The following is a 17,804-nucleotide window of genomic DNA, read 5'->3' as shown; positions in this document are numbered from 1 at the left end:
CATTCAATTTTAAACTGATAATCACTCTATTCTAAAATGAACCCTGTCACCACATTCCCCTCAACCTGGGGGAACTTTATAGCCCCTCTATAAGCATCACAGGAGTCGTTGGACACAATCGGCTTTTCACCACATTCCTTCTGGGAGCCTTTACCTAACAAGTGATTTCAACTCTGCTTATTCAACCCCTCACCCAGAATACGGTCTTTGTTGCCTTTGACGCTAACTTTATAAAAAGGATTTACCACCTCTATGAGATCAAGTAATATACTATTTGGATCTTTAAACCAGTTTCAGTACCAAAACAACTTGCAAAGTCCAGACAATTAAGTCAATCAATAACTTCCAACATTCCCTCTGATCTCTATAATCCCAGGTCACCACAGACAAAGGCAATATGATACGAACCATGATCTATCTTACTAATCTGTAGGTCCTCAACCCTGGTTCTTTCCACACTGTCACTGCCCAAATCTTTCCACTATGCCCAAAACAATACTCACTCTTATCATATCAAATCTCAGGCTTCCTCAATCTTTCTGAACAATGGTCCTTCCACTTATTTACCTTGACTTAAACCTGGCTGTCCTCCTTCAAGTATCTTCTCACATTTCTCTCTTTACTACAACCTTTACCACCCCCGCCCCCAGAGCCAGATATGATTGTCATTCTCTTGCCTTTCTATCAAAGTTTCCAGATCATGATCATCTTCCTTTACGGCGTCACCTTTGAGATACACAGTTGTCTCATTATTTATGGGGACTGGTTCCAGGACACCCTTGCAGATACCAAAATCCACAGATGCTCAAATCCCTGATATAAAACACCACAGGCCAGACGTGGTCACTCACGCTTGTAATCCCGGCACTTTGGGAGGCTGAGGTAGGTGGATTTCCTGAGGTCAGGAGTTCGACACCAGCCTGGCCAAAATGGTGAAACCCCATCTCTACTAAAAATACAAAAATTAGGCTGGGTATGGTGGCTCAGGCCTGTAATCCCAGCACTTTGGGAGGTTGAGGAGGACAGGTCACTTGAGGTCGGGAGTTCAAGACCACTGTGGCTAACAAGGTGAAACCCTGTCTCTACTAAAAACACACACAAAAAATAAGCCAGAAATCATTTCAACCCAGGAGGTGGAGGTTGCAGTGAGCCGAGATCCCGCCACTGCACTCCAGCCTGGGCAACAGAGCAAGTCTCCATCTCAAAAAAAAAAAAAAAAATTAGCCAGGCATGGTGGCAGGCACCTGTAAGCCCAGCTACTCGGGAGGCTGAGGCAGAAGAAACGCTTGAACCTGGGGGACGGGGGTTGCAGTGAGCCGAGACTGTGCCACTGCACTCCAGCCTGGGCAACAGAGCGAGACTCCATCTCAAAAAAAAAAAAAAAAAAAAAATATTTAGTCTGGCATGGTCAGGAGGTTGAGATGGGAGAATTGCTTGGGCCCAGGAGTTGGAGGCTACAGTGAGCTTCGATCACCCCACTGCACTCCAGCCTGGGTGACAGAGTGAAACCCTGTCTATAAAAAAAAATTAAACTCAAGTAGTAGATGAGGTATTTGCAAGAAAATAAAATAATATAGTATAGTAAATGTATACTCCAGTAACACAGCTTATTATGAACTATGTAATATATGTGTATCCACTATATATTATGTACTGTATGTTATTGCAGTATCATCTAGTACTGAATTTTATAAAATGTTTTAATTATTATATACTATATGTAATTGTACCTGCTATATTTTTATACAACTGGCAGCACAGGTTTGTTTACACCAGTATCACCATAAACAAGAGTAAATGCATTGTGCTACAACGTTAAAACAGCTACCCTATCACTATGCAACAGAAATTTTTCAGCTCCATTAACCTTATGGGACCACCACAGTATATGCAGTCCATCACTGACCAAAATATCATTATGTGGCACATCACTGTATTTGTAGCTGGGATTTAGTCTTAATGTAGTCCTTCTTTTTTCTGAGACACCCACTCTGTCACCCAGGCAGGAGTGCAGTGACAGGATCATGGCTCCCTGCAGCCTTGACCTTCCAGGCTCAGGCAATCCACTCACCTCAGCCTCCCACATACCTGGGCCCACAGGCACATGCCACCATACTCAGCTAATTTTTAAAAATTTTTTATAGGAGGGGGGGTCTCACTATGTTGCCTGGGCTGGTCTCAAACTCCCACCTTGGCCTCCCAAAGTGCTGGGATTACTGGCGTGAGCCACCGCGCCCAGCCTTATTTTGTGTGTGTGTGTGTGTTTGTGTTTGGTGTTTGTCTAGTGTCTCATCTCCGCACTTTAATTTCAACTCTTATTTACTTATTTATTTATTTGAGACAGAGTCTTTCTCTGTTGCCCAGTCTGGAGTGCAGTGGTGGGACCTCGACTCACTGTGACCTCCACCTCCTGAGTTCAAGCAATTCTCCTGCCTCAGCCTCCTGAATAGCTGGGACTACAGGTGCACGCCACCACACCCGGCCAATTTTTGTATTTTTAGTAAAGATGGGGTTTTGCCATGTTGGCCAAGATGGTCTCGAACTCCTGACCTTAAGTGATCCAACCGCCTCAGCCTCCCTAAGTGCTGGGATTACAGACGTGAGCCACCACACCCAGCCAATTTCCACTCTTAATTATAAACTTCAGCCCTGATTCCCTCACCTCTGAACTATGTCATCCTAATAATCTCCTAAGTGTTCTTACTTCAAGCTATTCTCATCACCACTGCAAAATCAAATATTTTTCCAAGTACTATTTTTTCATTAACACTCTCCTGCTCAAAAACCTTCAAGGGACAAGATAAAAATACCTGCTCCTTAGCCTGAAGCTCGAGGTCCCAATAGTGGGACCATAACCCTTCCTCCCTCTCTTTAACTTCATGGTCTATCATACTCCTAAACAAAACCTCATTCTAACCAAACGCTCCCTGAACATACATTATATGCATTTACCATCATTTGGCCTTAGCTCACAATACTCATCCCTCTATCTCACCAAACAATCTTCATACCCAGCAACGCCTCTAAATCACCATTTCTCCTGCAAATAAAGTTCTACCTCAGTAAGGGGAAGGAAAGGAGAAGGATGTCTCCTGAAGAAATAACATGAGCAAAGGCACAGAAGATAAAACGTGTATATGATATTCAAACATACACACACACACACATACATAAACATACACAAATATTTAGTGTCCCATGACTGAGCACAGAGGCATAATGAGATGACAGGAGATAAAGCCATTCAGCAGGAAGATTAAGAGTCATGTGACCCTATGCAAATCATTTAACCTCTCTGGGCTTTAGTTTCCTCATTTGCAAAATGAAATAACAGTGTCCATGGCACAGGGTTGTGGCAGTTTATTCATTCACTCAGCAAACATTATTGAGCACTTACTTTGTGCTTGCTAGGTACTACAAAAACAGCAGCAAACAGGACAAAAATCCCTGTCCTCATGGTACTCGAATTTTAGTAGGGGAAACATCAAACAAGGAAAATAAATAAATACATGATGTAATATGGTATGTTATATACTGTGATGCTACAGAAAAAAATAAAGCAGGGAAGAGAGATGGGGAAGAAATCAAAATCGGAACCAAGGCATTCAAATCAAAATCTGAATTGAGGGAACAAGCTATGCAGTATTCCAGACAGAGGAAACCAGAAATGAAAGGGTATATGCCCAGCATGAACAAGGAAAAGCAAGGAGATGAAGAAGCTGGAGCAGAGATTAAGGAAGGGAGTGTTAAGAGATAAGGTCAGAGAAGTAAGAGGGGACCAGCTCACATACAACCTTAAAGGCCATTGTAAGGAGTTTAGCTTTTAGTTTGCCAGAAATAGGAAGTCACTGTAAGGTTTTGAGCAGAGGAATGATATGACTGGACTTTAACAGCATCAGCATTTCCAATCTGACAGCTTCCCTCTGCTACCATATTAAGAATATATCACAGGCCGGGCACAGTGGCTCACACCTGTAATCCCAGCACTTTGGGAAGTCAAGGTGGGTGGATCACTTGAGTTCAGGAGTTCCAGACCAGCCTGGGCAACATGGCAAAAACCCATCTCTACTAAAAATATGGAAATTAACCAAGTATGGTGGCTCAATCTCAATTCACATTTTGATTTCTTCCCCATCTCTCTTCCCTGCTTTATTTTTTTCGGTAACATCACAGTTACATTGGTCCCAGCTACTAGGGAGGCAGAGGTGGGAGGATCACTTGAGCCCAGGAGGCAGAGGTTGCAGTGAGCCAAGACTGCACCACTGCACTCCAGCCTGGGCAACAGAGCAAGACTCTGCCTCGAAAAAAAAAAAAAATACCATAGGAGGGCAATGTCAGGAAGAGACTACTTAGGCAATTAAATAATGATCCTTAACACAATGCCTGGCATATAGTAATCTTCCCTTAACAGGTGGCTACCAGGCTGGGCGTGGTGGCTCACGCCTGTAATCCTAGCACTTTGGGAGGCCAAGGCGGGGGGATCACACGGTCAGGAGATCAAGACCATCCTGGCTAACGCAGTGAAACCCCGTCTCCACTAAAAATACAAAATTAGCCAGGCGTGGTGGCACGCACCTGTAGTCTCAGCTACTCGGGAGGCTGAGGCAGAAGAATCGCTTGAACCCGGGAGGCAGAGGTTGCAGTGAGCTGAGATCGTGTCATTGCACTCCAGCCTGGGCGACAGAGCGAGACTCCGTCTCAAAAACAAAAAAAAAAATTACATGAAATTCAAATTTCAGTGTCTATATATAAAGTTTCCTGAAACACAGCCATTTCATTTGTTTGTGTATTATTGTCTGTGGCTGCTTTTGTGCTGTTATCTAGCAAATGGGCTCGCTGCCCATTATGCATTGAAGCCAATACTATGGCACCAGCTTTTTTTTTTTCCCTATCTCCTACAGGAAGGAGACCTCCTACAGGTAGGAGGCACCAGCTTTTGAGAAAAGAAACGCTTTATTGCAAGGCAGACTAGTGAGGAAACAGGAGGCCCAGCTCAAATCTATCTCCCTGATTTGGAGTCTGGGACAAGTTTTAAGAGGTTGGAGGGCAAGGGAAAAGATCTGGAAATGTTGGCTTGCCAAGGTCCGATTGGAGGGCTTCAAACTTAACCATTTTGGTAAGGTATGCTGAGGCGAATTTTAGCCCTGGATCTTTACGGCCAATGGACCCGTTGCTTCTGAAAAGGTTCCAGCATTCAAGTTCTGGTCATGTCCCAGACTTCTTGGTTCTGCTGGGGGAGGAGAGGAGGGATGTTGGTTCTGGGTGCTGTTAGAGATCAAAGCTTTTTCTATTGTGCATGCCCAGGCTACATGACTTGCAATCTTAGCTCTTTTATATCTACAAAGTAACCTGACATTCTGTTATCAACAGAGTAGACACTCTCTGGGCTGGTCCTGCAGTTTACTACCACAACAGAATTGAGTAGTACTTAAAAGAAACGCTAAGGTCCATACATTAAAATATTTACTATCTAGTCCTTTACAGAAAACATTTGCCAACCCCTCATCTAGAGGCCTGAAAGTAGTACACACATGTATTGTGGATAAAACAAGTTGCGTATGAGGGAGACATATGACGTGAGATAAACTATGAGGTAGTGAGCTTTATGTGTCAAGCTAAGTAAGGAATCTGAACTTGTCTCAACTTGATTCCATTTACTATGCAAAGCCACTAAAGATTTTATTGAGAGTAATTTGATCAGATAAACCTATGTAAAGACAATTATCTTTTTTCTAAATGTATCTGAGCTAAAAAAAAAACACTTGCCATTTAAAAAAAAGAAACATAGAAGCATATCAACACGCTAACAGTGATAGTTGGCATATTAGAAATTATTATTTGTGCTTATGTATTTATCTTCTCAAAAAAAGCCACTTTTATAATTCAAATATGAAAATACGTACTTTTTTTTCTGTTCAGTTGGTTGCCTTTAATGAAAATACATACTTTTAAATTCAGATTTAGGCAGGGCGCGGTGGCTCAAGCCTGTAATCCCAGCACTTTGGGAGGCCGAGGCGGGGGGATCACGAAGTCAGGAGATCAAGACCATCCTGGCTAACACGGTGAAAGCCCGTCTCTACTAAAAATACAAAAATTAGCCGGGCATAGTGGCGGGCGCCTGTAGTCCCAGCTACTCCGGAGGCTGAGGCAGGAGAATGGCCTGAACCTGGGAGGCGGAGCTTGCAGTGAGCCGAGATGGCACCACTGCACTCCAGCCTGGGCGTCAGAGACAGACTCCGTCTCAAAAATAAATAAAATAAAATAAATAAATAAATTCAGATTCATATACACACACAAAATTTGTTCTCCAGGTTCTCTTTCTCCCCCTCCACCCCTTTAAGTGGAAAGACAAAGTATGCGGAGGAGGAACCTACACATAGCAAAAAAAAGAAAGTGTGCCTCTGTCACACTTGTAAAGGATAAATGACATTCTACCATTTCAAATTATGTATTTTATTTTTTATTTTTCATTTTTATGTTTTCATAGAGACAGGGTCTCGCTATGTTGCCCAGGTTGGTCTCGAACTCCTAGCCTCAAGCAATCCTCCTTCCTTGGCCTCCCAAAGTGCTGGGATTACAGGTGTGGGCCTATGTACTTTCTTTATAGACATGAAATTAAAAAATGCTTGGATGCAACATTGTGGCAGAGAACTCTTCTTATATATGGCTTTTATCATATCAAACAAAGAGCTAAATCAATATCTTATTGAAACTAGAAATGTTAAAGGATAAGAGAAAATGCAGAACCTCAAGTCAAATTAAAATGTTGAAAACTGATATAAGACTGCATATAACCCTGAGAATATAATTACGGGCTTAAGAAATGCAGTCCCTGATTTATACTACAGTACTTTGCACTTACGGATATATTGCTTGTTAAGATTAAATTCCTTCCTATGTTTCAGTTCCTCAACTAAATTGTCAAGGCCTCATGTGCAAAGAATGCCTTTTATTTCTTTTGTGTGTCCCCCACACTGCACCTCATACAATACCCATATATGGCAAGTACTCAATACATGCTTATGATTGAATGACAAAATAATCAACCCTACTTTGGACTCACAGGCTGAAAAATCTTCACACCTACAATTCACACCAGTAAGCCTCCTTCTATCCAAGAATTTAAAGGACATTCCCGGGGTGAGTACTGCTGATTCTACTGGATTTATTACATTAGGTTCCATCTCCAGCAAAGAGCTCAAAGTACACGTGTACTGTTAAAATAGAATTCCCAACTACTGAGAAGGTGGGTGGAAAAGTGGGCGGAAAAGTGGGCAAGTGAAGGAAAAATCTATTATAATAGCCTGCCTCCAAAGAATAAGCATTATTCAGCCCTAGAGAATAAAACATTCCTAATATGTCTCTGAACTAAGACTCCTAACTGACATTTCACTGAACTTTGTACTGGCTAAATTATGCCACAATGAATATCACTAAAACCAACAACTTGACATAATAAAAAGATCCTAAAAATCTCAGCTAATGATCCATATGATCGTGTATTGTAAGATCTAGTTTTTAATTACTTACTCTTTGGCCAAAGCAAAACTTTTAAACTTTTTCAATGCATTATGATTAAGCATCTACCACATGCCAAGCACTGGGGAAACAAATGAATTTTTTTAAAAGCCAAAATGCCAACTGATTTTGTATTTTGCTATAAATTGAAGTATAAGCAACAGCACTGAGGAAGTACCATGCAGTGAAGGGGTCAATTTTATCCGTCAAAATTGGGGAAAATTACATAGCAAATTTAAGGTGGACATTGAAGACTGAGTAGGAGTTTGAGGCAGGGCAGCAGGAGGAGAAAGAGTATTCCAGGCCAAAAGGGGGTTATAAAGGAGCCAAGCACATTGGGCACGGTAGGTGTGATAAAGAGGAGAAAAGATAAAAAGGAGCGAGATGATGTAGAGTACTCAGACAATGAAGGCTCTGGTATGCTAAGCAAAGAAGTCTGGGGGTTTATGTCCTCAAACTATGGAGAGAAAGTAGAAATCTTCAGGCAGGAAAGTGACAAAAACATGAGGAGTCAACTAACAGGAAGAGCCTAGTAACATTATAATCATCTCAAAGGCATTATTCAGTGTTGTACTATTTACATGTTGCTCAGTCAATTTGGTCCTGATACCAATACAAAAGAAATTTAAGTATATATTACAATCTATTCCACTCCATGATATCAGTAGTCTCAGGGCTCAGTCGTTGGCCCTCTTCTTTACTCCCTAGCTGACCTAACCAGTTACATGTTTTTTGTTTTCAGTTTTGTTTTTTTGAGACAGGATCTCCATTTGTCGCGCAGGCTGGAGTGCAGTGGCATGATCATGGTTCATTGTAGCCTCAACCACCCAGGCTGAAGTAATTCTCCCATATCAGCTTCCCAAGTAGCTGGGGCCACAGGCACACCACCACACCCAGCTAATTTTTTTTTTTCTTTATAGACACAAGGTCTCACTATGTTGCAGAGGCTGGCAGTTCTATATGTTTAAACACCATCAATGTATCGATGACATCCCAAAGGTATATTCGCAACCCTGATCTTGACCCTAGGCTCTAGAATTTAATAGTCAACTGCCTACTCAATGGCTATTCCTGGATATCTAGCAGGCATCTCAAGCTCCAAACATCTAAACACTTCATCCAAACTAGCTCCTTCCTGTTTCCCATCTCTGTAAATGGCACCACTGGCTCCAGCTAAAAGCCTTGTAATCATCTTTGATTACTCTCTTTCACTCACCTCCCACAGCTAATCTATCAGCAAATCCTGTTGGTTCTACCTTGAAAACATGCCCTGAATTCAACGACTTCTCACTGCCTCTATCCCTATCTACCTCACTAGTCCAAGCTACTGTACCTCACAACACTCCAATGGCTTCTTTTTTTTTTTTTTTGAGACGAAGTGTTGCTCAGTCGCCCAGGGTGGAGTGCAGTGGCACTTTTTCAATGCATTATGATTAAGCATAAGTAGCTGCGACTACAGGCGCCCGCCACCATGCCTGGCTAATTTTTTTTGTATTTTTTAGTAGAGACAGGGTTTCACCATGTTAGCCAGGATGGTCTCGATCTCCTGACCTCGTGATCCACCTGCCTCGGCCACCCAAAGTGCTGGGATTACAGGCATGAGCCACCGTGCCCGGCCTCCAACGGCTTAATTGCCTCTGCAGCAAAGCGATGTTTTGAAAACATAAATTAGGTATCATTTTTCTGCACAAAACTGTCCAATGAATACCATCAGTTAGGATAAAATCCAAAAACCTTATGGCCTACAAGGCTCTACACAATCTGAGCCCTGCCAATTCTCAATCTCATTTCCTACCACCATCACCACTTCATACCCCAGCACTCTCCCAACTCTGGCACACTAGCCTTCTTGTAATTCCTTGAAAATCCCCAAAATGATTTTTGACACAAAGTCTTTGCATTACTATTCCCACCACTTCCAATTCTCCACGTTTTGGTGTGTCTTACTCTTTATCATTCAGGTCGTGTTATGTTCAAATGTTACTTCAGAGAAGCCTTGCCTGGCAACCCACCTAAAAGAACCACCAAACCCACCACCACCACTCTCTATCTCTTGTATTGTTTTCTTCATAGCTTTTTTTTTTTTTTTTTTTTTTTGGATACAGAGTCTTGCTCTGTCACCCAGGCTGGAGAGCAGTGGCACGATCTCAGCTCACCGCAACCTCCCGGGTTCAAGAGATTCTCATGCCTCAGCCTCCCGAATAGCTAGGACTACAGGCGTGCACCACCACACCCAGCTAATTTTTTGTATTTTTTAGTAGAGACAGGGTTTCACCATGTTGGCCAAGCTGGTCTCAAACTCCTGACCTCAGGTGATCCACCTGCCTCGGCCTCCCAAGTGCTGGGATTACAGGCATGAGCCACCATGCCTGGCCCTGAAATCATCTTTATTAGCTCACTGTCTACCAAAATATAATTTCCATGAGGGCATGGACTTTGTCCTGTTCAATGCTCAATCCTTAGCACCTGGCACGCAGTAGGGCTCATTAATTATTTGTTGTTGAATTGTAAGATATTATCTAATTGATCTAAACTATCTGATTTGTATTTTCATCCTACTATGAATAATTGAATAATTCCTTTCCTACCTTTGAATTTAGATCCAATTCTTGATTACCAGAATGTTCTTCTTAAAACAGAGTCCTAAAATAGCTTAAAGACTGTTAAAATAAGCTATATGGTACTAACGCCTTTAATTCCTTTCTACAATTAGCCCTTCAGGCAACTTCGTCATTATTTTTCCTTGATTATAATATCCACTATCCTTTTTCTGTATTATTAGGCTTGTCAATGTATTACTTATTATAAATGCTACTGGTAGACATGTGTAGAATATCAACAGATATTTACTTTTATATTGCAAGTAACAAATTTTATTAATATTAGCTATAGAAAAACAAACATTTAAAAACAAAACTGACAGCCAAGTGATGAAGGTTACATCAATAGTGACAATCATGTTGATACTAAGTACTCTAATCCCAGTCTAATGATGAAAAAAGCATCAAATCCCAATTGAGTAACATGCTACTGAAAACCTGACTGGTATCCCTCAAAAGTGTCAAGGTCATCAAAAATAAGGAAAGTGTGAGAAACTATCATAGCCAAGAGGATCCTAAGGAGACATGACTACAAAAAGTACTGTGTTACCTTGGATGGAATAGTGGAACAAGAAAGTGACATTAGATAAAAAGGAAATCTGAATAAACTATGGACTTTCGTCAATAATAATGTATCATTATTGGTTTCTTAATTATAATAGGCTGGGTGTGGTGGCTCATACCTGTAATCCCAACAGTTTGGGAGGCCAAGGAGAGCACATCGCTTGAGCTCAGGAGACCAACCTGGGAAACATGATGAAACTCCATCTCTACCAAAAATACAAAAAAATTAGCTGGATGTGGTGGGGCACGCCTGTAATCCCAGCTACTTGGGTGGCTGAGACACGAGAATCACCTGTTATTCCAGCTACTCAGGAGGCTGAAGTGGGAGGATCACTTGAACCCAGGAGGCAGAGGCTGCAGTAAGCAGAGATAGTGTCATTTGCGCTCCAGCCTGGGTGACAGAGAGACTCCATCTCAAAAACTAAAATAAATTATTTTAATTATAGTAAATATACTATACTAACATAAGATTTTAATAATGGGAAAAGCTGGAAGGGAAGCTAGGTATATGAAAACTCTCTTTGTAGTCTGCAATTTTTCTATAAATCTACAACTTTTAAAAAATAGTTTTTTTAGGCCGGGCACAGTGGCTCACGCCTGTAATCCCAGCACTTTGGGAAGCCAAGGCGGGTGGATCACCTGAGGTCGGGAGTTCAAGACCAGCCTGACCAACGTGGAGAAAGTCCGTTTCTACTAAAAATACAAAAATTAGCTGGGCGTGATGGCGCATGCCTGTAATCCTAGCTACTCGGGAGGCTGAGGCAGGAGAACCACTTGAACCCGGGAGGCAGAGATTGCAGTGAGCTGAGATAGCACCATTGTACTCTAGCCTGGGCAACAAGAGTAAAACTCCGTCTAAAAAAAAAAAAAAAAAAAAAGTTTTTTTAGAGTCAAGTGTGCAGCTGCAGTCATAGCTACTTGGGAGGCTAAGACAAGAAGATCCCTCGAGCCCAGTAGTTTGAGACCAGCCTGTGCAACATGGAAAGACCACTTGTCAAAAAAAAAAAAAAAAAAAAAGAGGAAAATAGTTTTTTCTAATCCAATTCATCCAAAATCCTACTGCTTAAAAATGTCACCATTAGCTTACGTTTGATACTTATCTTTTTAGACTTCTATATACAGTAATTCTCCTCTTATCCCCACAGGATACATTCCAAGATCCCCCAGTGTATGTCTAAAACCTAGGAAAGTATTGAACCCTACACACAGTGTTTTTTCCTATACTTACATACTTACCTATAATAAAGTTTAATTTATAAATTAGGCACAGTGAGAGATTAATAACTAATAAAATATAACAATATACTATAATAAAAGTTATGTAAATGTGGTCTCTCAAAATATTTTCAGACCACGGTTGACAGCAGATAACTGAAACTGAAACCATGGATAAGGGAGAAGTACTATAAAGGGATATATACAGGTATATTTCTACAAAAATGTGATCACATAATTTTGTAATCTGCTTTGTTCACTTATCACATGCTTTCCAAGTCATTAATAGAGATCTGTATCATGTTTACCAGGTACAAAGTACCCCCCTCTATAAAGGCACCGTATTTATTTTTATTTATTTATTTTTTGGGACAGACACTCTGTCGCCCAGGCTGGAGTGCAGTGGCACAATCATGGCTCACTGTAGCCTTGACCTTCTGGGTTCAAGTGATTCTCCTGCCTCAGCCTCCTGAGTAGCTAGGACTACAGGCATGTGCCACCACACCAAGCTGATTTTTGTATTTCTCGTAGAGACAAGGTTTTGCTGTGTTGACCAGGCTGGTCTCAAACACTTTCTCCAAGGAGCAAGCGTTTAGTGTGTGCCTGCTGAGTGACTTTGTAAAGATTAAAAAAAAAAAAAAAAAAAACCTCCTGGCCTCAAGGAATCCTCCTGTATCAGCCTTGTTCAATTTTTTTTTTTCTCACAATTTGCCAGGCTTTGCTGATTACTGGATCTCCTAAACCTAAAAAAATTGGCTGGCACATAGTAAACACTCAATAAATACAAATGAATACTAAATAAATAAATTTGTCTTTTAACTTTATCGTGTTTCTGCCAACTAGACAGATGTTTTTTGTAATAACTGCATCAATCTTTGTCATCTTTGTCTTTATGGATTTGCCTTGACAGTCATGCTTAGTAGAACAGCTCCTTTCTCTTTTGTTGAGCCTGGGTCTCACTCTGTTGGCCAGTCTGGAGTGCAGTGACATGTCACAGCTCATTGCAGCCTCGACCTCCTGAGGTCAAGTGATCTTCCCATCTCAGCCTCCTGAGTAGCTGTGACAACAGGGACGTGCCACCACACCAAGCTAATTCTGAAATTTTTTTGTACAGATGGGGGTCTCACTCTGTTACCCAGGCTGGTCTTGAATTCCTGGATTTGAGCAATCCTCCCACCAGGGCCTCCCAAACTGCTGGGATTATAGACATGAGCCACGTGCCTGGCCTCATTCTATTTCAAGACTGGAAAACTGTTTTCCCAGTTTTTTAAAGTAGTAATTTTCTGATTTCACGTTTTGTATTTTAATATTTAATTTGGGCCAGGAGCAGTGGCTCACTCCTGTAATCCCAGCACTTTAGGAGGCCGAGATGGGAGGAAAACCTGAGGTGAGGAGTTCCAGACCAGCCTGGCCAACATGGTGAAACCTCGTCTCTACTAAAAATACAAAAATTATCAGCCAGGTGCGGTGGCTCATGCCACCCACCGAGCACTTTGGGAGGCCAAGGCGGGCAGACCATGAGGTCAGGAGTTCGAGACCAGCCTGGCCAATATAGTGAAACCCCGTCTCTACTAAAAATACAAAAATTAGCTAGGTGTGGTGGCAGGCATACTCTGCCTGTAGTCCCAGCTACCTGGACCCTATCTCTACTAAAAATACAAAAATTAGCTAGGTGTGGTGGCGGCGGCATAGTCTGCCTGTAGTCCCAGCTACTTGAGAGGCTGAGGCAGAAGAATCACTTGAAACCGGGATGCGGAGGTTGCAGTGAGCTGAGATCGCACCACTGTACTCCAGCCTGGGCGACACAGCGGGACTCCGTCTCAAAAAATAAAATAAAATAAAAAATACAAAAATTATCTGGGTGTGGTGGCCTGCACCTATAATCCCAGCTACTTGCGAGACTGAGGCAGGAGAACTGCTTGAATCCAAGAAGCAGAGGTTGCAGTAAGCCGAGATCATGCCACTGCACTCCAGCCTGGGCCACAGAGTGAGACCCTCAAAAAAAAAAAAAAAATTAATTTGGCTGGGCTCGCTGGCTCACGCCTATAATCCTAGCACTTCAGAAGGCCAAGGCTGGAAGATCACCTGAGGTCAGGAATTCCAGACCAGCATGGCCAACACGGTGAAACCCCGCCTCAACTAAAATTACAAAAAATTAGCCGGGTGTAGTGGCAGACACCTGTAATCCCAGCTACTCGGGAGTCTGAGGCAGGAGAACTGCTTGAACCCACGAGGCAGAGGTTGTGGTGAGCACCACTGCACTCCAGCCTGGGGGACAAGCCCGAAACTCCCTCTCAAAAAAAAAAAAAAAAAATATATATATATATATATATATATATAAATAATTCACCTAGATTCTTTTTTTTTTTTTTTTTGGAGACGGAGTTTCGCTCTTGTTGCCCAGGCTGGAGTGCAATGGCGCGATCTCCGCTCACCGCAACCTCCGCCTCCCCGGTTCAAGCATCCCAAGTGGCTATGATTACAGGCATGCACCGCCACGCCCGGCTAATTTTGTATTTTTAGTCGAGACGGGGTTTTTCCATGTTGGTCAGGCCAGTCTCGAACTCCCGACCTCAGGTGATCCGCCCGCCTCCGCCTCCCAAAGTGCTGGGATTACAGGCGTGAGCCACCACACACGGCAATTTTATTTAAATTTTAAGGTAGAAATCCCATTTTTTTCCAAACAGTTGATTGTTCCAACATAATTTTGGAACACCTTCCCTACTCATATAAAATACCATCTTTATAACACTAACCTTATATATTTCTAGATTATTCTGTTTCACTACTCTTGTGTTCCAGGGTTGCTACTTATATTTTGATTATCATAGCTTTATTTGTATATTCTCTAGTACAAGTCCTTTCCTCATTCTTCTCTTCCAAGAAGTTTCTTAATTTCTAGGTTTACTTTTTCAAATGAATTTTAAAACCATTTGGCAAATTTTTCAAAAGGAAATCTGGTTGGAATCATGTAAAACTGCCAGCCATATCTCTCTGTTGCTATTTTCCTCAGTGGTAAAACGGAGATAACAGTACTTACCTCGTAGGTTTGTTATGAGAACTAAATGAATTAAATACAGTACAAAGTATTCAGAACACCAAGCCAGAAAGATGTTAACTATTATAATTACTCAAAAGTGACAGCTATTATGATTGCTCAATAAATGTTTTCCAGATGTGTTCGCACAAAATTCGAAGACTCTTTTTAAGATAAATCAAAAGGTATCATAAAACATAAGCAGTGGTATGGAAAACATACAATTTATACTTTTCTTCACCAACGGCTTGACCCGTCTTTGGTGAAATGAAGAGCTAGAACTGGGAGGAGAGACCAAGAAAAATACCAAAGGCTGGTGGGTACCAGGTCTCTAAAATTTTACAAAGATAGGCCACCAAGTGGAAACGAAGACTTCTAGGCCCTTCTAGTCAGCGTTATGGGGCATCAGCATTTCCCTTTTAAATACTATTTCCCCATCTCCGCAGTTATGACAATAGTAGTTACCTTTTGATTTCCTCCCAGAAAATACATAGGGATTAGATGTCTAAAAGACAATATTTTTCAAATGAGGTCGTGGGCCCCTATAAAGCATAAATGGGAATGATAAAGATAGACAGACATGCCCAGAATATTATAACAAATTACCTCCACCAGGTTTCCCACATCATTGTAATGATTGAGAGGGGAGTGGCTGTGGGTTTTTTTTGGGGGGGGGGGGCGGTTGTCTCATTATAATTTTTAAGAATTTGTTAATTTTTTTTTATCTGCATGAAATTGAGGTGAGGAAGTCAGAGGCCATATGAGGGACCTTAAAAGGTGATCTCCTCTACCGAGCTGAATCAGAAATGGAAGCCGAGGGTGGCAAGACGAAACTAGCCAAAGGCCTGGACCCCAGGCCTCCGAATTCCCAGATGTCGCCTCATCCCAGTACACCACATAGCTTCTCACCGACGCTTGCCACGCTTCGATGTGGGAGGAGTAAAAACAGGCAATCCGACCGCAGCAAAGACGCTGGAAAACCACAGGCCGGCGCAGTCGAAGGCACGTGACCCGCCACGCCCCCTACCCTCCCCCTACCCCGCGCCAGCAGCACGCGCTGCCAACCTCGTCATGTGACCTTCACGCGGCCCCAGCACTCCCCCTGCTTGGCGACTCTTTCCAGCAGCCATTTTGCTGAGAACTTGTCGTCTGTGCTCACCGCGGAGCAGGACGTCACGAACAGCCGCGGCCAGAATTTACAGGCCGCACACGCGCTTCGAAAGACCGCTCAGGCCGTCAGGGCCCGGTCGAACCTCAGTGAACACATCGCACCCCGGGGCGCCGGGGAAAGCTGTGGGTGCGCCTCGGCCTGAGATTGGCTGTGGCGTCCACGTGACGCCTCAGCCCCCCCCTCCCCCGCCACCCTCTCCTTCCCCCCAACCCACAAAAACACCCAGACTCTTAACACTTCGCGCCAAGAACACGCCACCAGGCGCGTGGGGACGGGCGTAGCGCGTGGCAAGCAAGGCGCCTGCGCGTACCTGCCGGGGGCGACCGCAACCGACCCACGCGCCGCTCCGCTCGCGGGTCCCGGAATCCTCGCGCTGCTGGACCACCCGGCTAGTCATTGGCTGCCAGTTCGGGTCACGTGCTGGCCGCAGGCCCGCCCCTACCCGCTAATCACCTGGCACCGAGCTCGAAGCGGCGCCGAGTCGTTCGCACGCGGAGAGGGAGGGTAGTTAGAGGGCCATCCTTTTCTGCCGTTATGGATTTAAACCCATAAAGAGGAAACGAGAAACCAGAGGCTCAAAGCTAAGGAAGCTCGCACCTACCGGCTTAACTTCGCACGCCTCTCCAGGAGCCGGGAACCATCGCCCTTGGGCGCTCCCCGATGCACGCCGGGATACGCCTGGCGCCCCTCGGTGTGCTGCAGAGCATGCCGGGAAAGGCACCTCTCCCGATCTCCTGGCGCTCACCTCCCGGGCGTTCCTTTCGTGTCCCCTTGAAAGCCCGGTCCTTGGGCTTGGAATGAGACGGTTTGGGTAATTATGGGAGTGTGGCGAGGTATACCAGGCACTTTCAGCCCCTCCTCTCCCACTTGTTTGATCTGTGTGGTCTTGGGGAAACCGTTTAACCTTTCTCCACGGAGCAAGCGTTTAGTGTGTGCCTGCTGAGTGCCTTTGTAAAGATTCAGGAAAAAAAAAAAAAAACAGCAAGGGTATTTGCCTGCAAATGAACTGCAGCCCTTTCCTGGCCAGTGAAAAAGAATGCTAATCTAAATGCAACTTACCAGGAGCCCCACTTGAGAGTGGAAATGGCACTTAGAATTTCCCTTGGGATAGAAGATGAGACCTTTCTTGCTAAACTTATTGCTACTGTTGGGGAAAGTAGGGGTGGTAAGAGCAAGAGGCGTTTTAAAGGAGGCAGGGACATGTCTATCACAGTTGCTGGTTCCACCTCGTACGAAATATGGTATATTGGAAACGAGAAAAAAAAAAACACCGTCTCCTAACTCAAAAAAAGTGGTCATGCGTCAGAACCAATTAACTTTGTAACATATTCACAAACTGCCCTTCAGGCCAAAACCTAATGAAATCCCCGCTTAAAACAATTCACACCTTTTCTGCTTTGAACTCCATTCTTCAGCTTTGCCGGATTTTAGAACGATTTCATCAATTCTTAAAGAGATGATTAAGCTTGAAGAATTTGACTAGCGATGGTCAAGCTCAAGAGCTCTTATTTATAGATTAAAAATTAAATGTATTCATTTATAATGTGGTTATCAAGCCAAAATATAGTCTGGGGCACCCTTTTCTAATTTCAAGGTACTTCATAAGCCTAATTATCAGAAAATTATTCCCTGACTAGAAAATCAAAAGAAAGGGTATTAGATGATCATACGTAATAAAAAAGCATTAAATTATAAGCAT

At 43.1% G+C, this 17,804-nt stretch overlaps 1 protein-coding gene across 8 annotated transcripts in view; it reads right to left on the bottom strand.

The window, feature by feature from the left end:
* The window catches only part of MGA (MAX dimerization protein MGA), a 152,673-nt gene extending 135,804 nt beyond the window's left edge, over positions 1-16,869 (bottom strand). For 4 of the 8 annotated variants that reach the window (XM_055363435.2, XM_055363441.2, XM_055363443.2 and 1 more), the window contains exon 1: positions 16,416-16,782. The gene's annotated coding sequence lies outside the window, so the exon portion shown is untranslated. Of the gene's footprint in view, positions 1-16,093; positions 16,277-16,415 lie in introns of those variants that run through there. The other 4 variants (XM_055363433.2, XM_063698490.1, XM_055363454.2 and 1 more) reach the window with 2 other exon arrangements.
* Positions 16,870-17,804: the final 935 nt, after the last annotated feature.

Source organism: Gorilla gorilla, chromosome 16 (genome assembly GCF_029281585.2).
Source record: "Gorilla gorilla gorilla isolate KB3781 chromosome 16, NHGRI_mGorGor1-v2.1_pri, whole genome shotgun sequence".
Lineage (NCBI taxonomy): Eukaryota > Metazoa > Chordata > Mammalia > Primates > Hominidae > Gorilla > Gorilla gorilla.
The sequence above is the reverse complement of the archived record's forward strand: the minus strand, read 5'-3'. Positions and strand labels throughout refer to the sequence as shown.